The following is a 5051-nucleotide window of genomic DNA, read 5'->3' on the forward strand; positions in this document are numbered from 1 at the left end:
AAATAGAAGGGGACAGCTGCTAGAAAGGCTGGACAGGTGGTGTGTTTGTCAGTGGGAGCTGATAGTGCTGCTGGGAGAGAGAGTGACGACTCTCGATAACACCAGGGTCCAGAGCAGTTAGGGGAGGGTGACTTACACTGGCGGCAGGACTCTTTTGAAAACCGTGCTTCTGCAGGCCTTAACCACGCAGTGCTGCAATTGGGCCACATGCACATTTGTAATGGCGCCAACGTCTCAGCATAGGGGAATCTGCAGGGCATGTGGTGCATGGTTCAGCCGACTTCTTCCATGCTTTGCATGGACTGTGCCTCGGGTGGGGGAGGGAACCTCCGCTGAGCAGTCAGCAGGAAGAGGGTCACCCGCTGCAGAGGTCCCTGGGGGTGGGGGGTAGTGTGGTAAAGTTGGCGGAGGCATGCAGTAAGAAGCAAGATGTTTCCGGAAGCCCAGGGACTCCTCTCCTCCACTTTCTCCCAAGGTCCAACCTGCACTAGAGGGCCAAGAACAGGGGGAAGAGTCTGAAGGAGCGGCGGCTGTCAGCGGGTTTGACAGCCGACGCTCAATTTTGCCGGCGTCGGTTCTTGGACCCGCTGACAGCTACGGGTTCGGAAAACAGACGCCGGCATAATTGAGCATCCGTCTTCTGACCCGTGGGCCGCCAGCCGATTTAATTTTTTTTTTAATTTTGGGGCCTCCGACTTAATATCGCTATGATACAGCGTCAGAGGGTGTACAGAAAAGCAGTTTTTTCTGCTTTTCTGTACACTTCCCCAGGGCAGGCGTGAATTTCTGAAAGTAAAATGTGCGGCTTGGCTGCACATTTTACTTTCTGTATCGCGCGGGAATAACTAATAGGGCCATCAACATGCATTTGCATGTTGTGGGCGCTATTAGTTTCAGGGGGGGGGGGTTTGGACGCGCGTTTTTGACGCGCTAGCTTTACCCCTTATACAGTAATAGCACGTCGAAAATGCGCATCCAAACGCAGGCTAACTGGAGCGCACTGTACTGTATCGGCCCGTTGATTATATAGCAGTGCTTGAAAAGTTTTTATTCTCTGCCTCCATCTGCTGGTAGGAATGCAAAACCTACTTGTCTGGACTGAGCTGTTGTACTCGAGGAACAAAAATTAGCAGGTAAGAACCAATTTTCCTTTCCATTGTTACCCAAATTAGAAAAGGAAACGTTTAATATGGTGTTCAGATGGTAAGGTTAACAGGTGCAGAATCTGGTACCAAGAATGTCTTCAAGAGAGAGAGAATATTGATTATAGCCCCTTCTCAGTACGACTTCCGTACTAGCCCCTTCTCAGTAGGGCTTCTGTAAATCTCTTAATACAGAAGCCCTCCTAATCTCTCTAACAGACACCATCCTTCTCAATCTCGACAAGAAACAACCTAGTCTGATCATACACCTCGACTTATCAGCTGCTTTTGACACTGTGAACCACGCTATCCTCCTAGAGCGGCTATCCGACATCGGCATTAAAGGCACCGCACTGAATTGGTTCAAGTCTTTCCTTACAAACAGATTCTACAAGGTAAAAATCAACAATAAAGAATCTCAGCCTGTCAGTTCATCCCTGGGCGTTCCACAAAGCTCCTCCTTATCCCCTACCCTTTTCAACATCTACCTTCTTCCGCTATGTCAGCTCCTTTCCAACCTAAAGCTAACTCACTACATATATGCCGATGATGTGCAAATTTTTATTCCGATTACAGACTCCCTTCACAAAACCCTCTGCTTCTGGAACAATTGCCTTAAATCAATCAACCACCTGCTCTCAAGCCTCAACCTCATCCTTAACACTAATAAGACAGAAATCCTCCTCATCTCTCAGGATGCCAATCATATTACTGCTAACAATCTGCTTTCCACAATGCAACCCCCCTCTATCTACACAAGTAAGAAACCTCGGAATCATCATGGATAATCAGTTAAATCTAAAAAAATTTATCCACAACACCACGAAGGACTGTTTCTTTAAATTACAAGTCCTAAAACGGATGAGACCTCTCCTCCACTTCCAAGACTACCGCACAATTCTCCAAGCAATCATCTTCTCAAAAATTGACTATTGCAATTCGCTTCTGATTGGGCTCCCAGCAAACCCTTACAGATGTTGCAGAACGCCACAGCAAGGATTCTGACTAAGACCAATAAAAGAGACCATATCACACCCATCCTACGGAACTTACATTGGCTCACAATCAAGTTCAGAATTATGTACAAAGTCCTCATGGTCCTACACAAAGCCATCCACAATACTGCTCCACTGGATCTTAATATCCCACTTCGTCCGCACTTACCCTCCAGACCGGTAAGATCTGCCTACAGAGACACCCTCATCGCCCCCCCCCCCCCCGCAAAAAGCACATTAAGGAAACGATCTCTCTCCACAACTGGCCCGCAGCAATGGAATGCTCTCCCACCAGATCTTCGGCGCGAACAATGCCCGATTACCTTCAAAAAAAGACTCAAAACCTGGCTATTTGAGCAAGCGTTCCCTTAATACATTCGTTCCTTCCATCATCCACTCTTCAGAAGATTAGTTCCATATACAGGTACCCTGTGTACATGACACTTTCAGTTTCTCAGGTTCCCTAGACATAAGACTCTTTTCAGCTTTTAGGTACCCTTAGGTACAGTCAATTTGTTTAGCTCTTTTTCCTCCGGCTCTCCGGAAGAGCCCATCTTCTATTGCCTTGTTGATCCTAGTTAATGTATCCCTTGTTGTGATGTAATGCATTCTTACATGCCAGTTCACGTTCTAATGTAAACCGAAGTGATGTGTAATTTTTTACATGAATATCGGTATATAAAAATGCTAAGTAAATAAAATAAATTATACTCAATGTGCTTAACTCAGAGGGTTTTTATCTCCTTGTTCTGAGTATCAGGCATCGTCCTTTGGTGTCCTCTCACTGTGGCTGCCACCACTTAGTTCCTCTTTCTTCCCCTCATATTCTAGACACTCGCAGTGTTACCTGTCTGCAGCAGGAATGTGCATTCAGATGTGGAAAAGGCAACAAATGAGCTGACTTTGTTTAGTTGGTTGCAACTGAACCAAAACATCGACTCATCCAAAAATGTTCAGATCATTTGTTTCCAAATTAGCATGTGGAGTTTGCAGATACAAATGACCCCCCCTCCCCCTCCCCCCCCCAAAAAAAAGAGAAACAAAATTTGACTGGAAACAGGATGAACATGAATCAACCTGAACCGAATGAAATTTTCTTCCTCTGCACACCACTAGTGTATAAAGTGACCTACTGAGAGTGATCCTCATACTGTATAACTTTTGCTGCCTGGGATTGGCTGCATCCTCTGGCCATTCTTACTTCAAGGTGTTGGGGGAGGAAAGCATCAGTGATGCCAGTGACTGGTTATCTTTTCTTTTTATTCTTAATTTGAATCATCTTTATTAGAAAATTGCATAACTAAGTGATAATTAATCTTGTTAATTGAACCTCGGTATATATATTAAAAAAAAGTTATAAATAAATAAATAACTACAAATGCAAAAACTAAACTTTCATCATATTTCTGGTCAACGAACAAATCTCAGAAATAACAAAATGCAGAAGATGAGGGCTAAAGTTGTTATTTTATGGCTAGATGTTCTCGATCATCAAGATTTGCACAAATATGTTTAGGCAGATAACCTTGCTCTAAGCGGCATTTGGTTCAAATGGTCTGGGAGTCTCCCAAAAAGGAAAAGAGCTAACTCTGCCTTCTCCCTATACATTTCAAAAAGGCTTACCACTCAATCACAGAAAGTGAACAGCTCCATGGTGAAATTCTTTCCACACCTGTTTAAGCCAGCAGGCAACTGAGGGTTATACTGGAAAGTTCCAGCGACCTGCAAAATTCAGTCTGCTGCCACTAAAAGATGCGTAATCAGAGAAATTCCCCTCCCCCCTCCTTATTGTCAGGGGTACAGTTCAGGAGCTAACAACCCAAGCAAGATGGTCAAAGAGCCTTGTGTCCATAGTCTTATAGATCCATATCATCTTCAACCAATAAATCTGCATCACGGACACATTCACCATATATGATAAAAGGATCCCATGGTTCCCTGGCATCACCAGCACTTATTTGATGGCTTAAGACTCATTTTATGAGGCAGGTATCTAAATTTGTCTAGAAGGGCAAGAAGCCTAGACTCTTCCAGGTCATCATCAGGGAATTAAAGGTAGGTGCCCGGGTCTCCCAGATTTCCTATTTTATCTTTTATGGGGGGAACCCCCTTTTCCTCATTTTCCTCAAGCATTTTAATAAAGAACATTTCCATCAATGAACTGAGCTGGACAAATGTTTCAAAAAGTAAATACATCAACCTTTGCTGAGTCAACAGACTGATGTGATATAAATCATATCCTCATGTTTAAATGTTTGCAACTGAAGGGCCTTCTTAATAAAATACTTATAAAATGGGATGTAGTACAAACCTTAAAATCTTTGAGAAGCTGATACTACATTCGATAAAGGCTTGATCTCCAAGATTTACCTGGTGTGATTCAAGGATGCTGATGATCTGCTTAGAAAGTACCAAAAAGAATGGGAAAGAGAGCAGGATGTGTGGGATACAATACACAGAATAAGCCAGGTAACCCAATTTGTTCTACTACAAAAGACAACAGCTATATTATCATTGATAATGATTTTTACTGCACAATATTGTATCCAATTTATTTCAGTGATCCCTTTATGCAGGCTATGGCCTTCCTGATGTTGCTGATCATGTTTTACTTTGGCTGCAAGATTTAACTTAGGTAGCCTTTGCCCCTCCTGGATCCCAGCCTACTTATCCATCTCCACCCAATCCAGCAACCCAGCTAGCAGTTATTCCATCTCCTGGTCTATTTGCCTTTTCTCTTGACTATTTCTTAGACATCCTTCTCTCATGCTCCTGTGCTGCAGTTTTATCATTAACTGATACCTCACCATTTACCTCTTCGAAAAACTCTGGCAAATGGTACTCCTCTATGCATTTCCTTTTGCTCTCTCTATTTCTTTTTCTGTGTCAACACTTATGTGTTTCTGTTTTATGA

This window comes from Rhinatrema bivittatum, chromosome 7 (genome assembly GCF_901001135.1).
Source record: "Rhinatrema bivittatum chromosome 7, aRhiBiv1.1, whole genome shotgun sequence".
Classification (NCBI taxonomy): Eukaryota; Metazoa; Chordata; class Amphibia; order Gymnophiona; family Rhinatrematidae; genus Rhinatrema; species Rhinatrema bivittatum.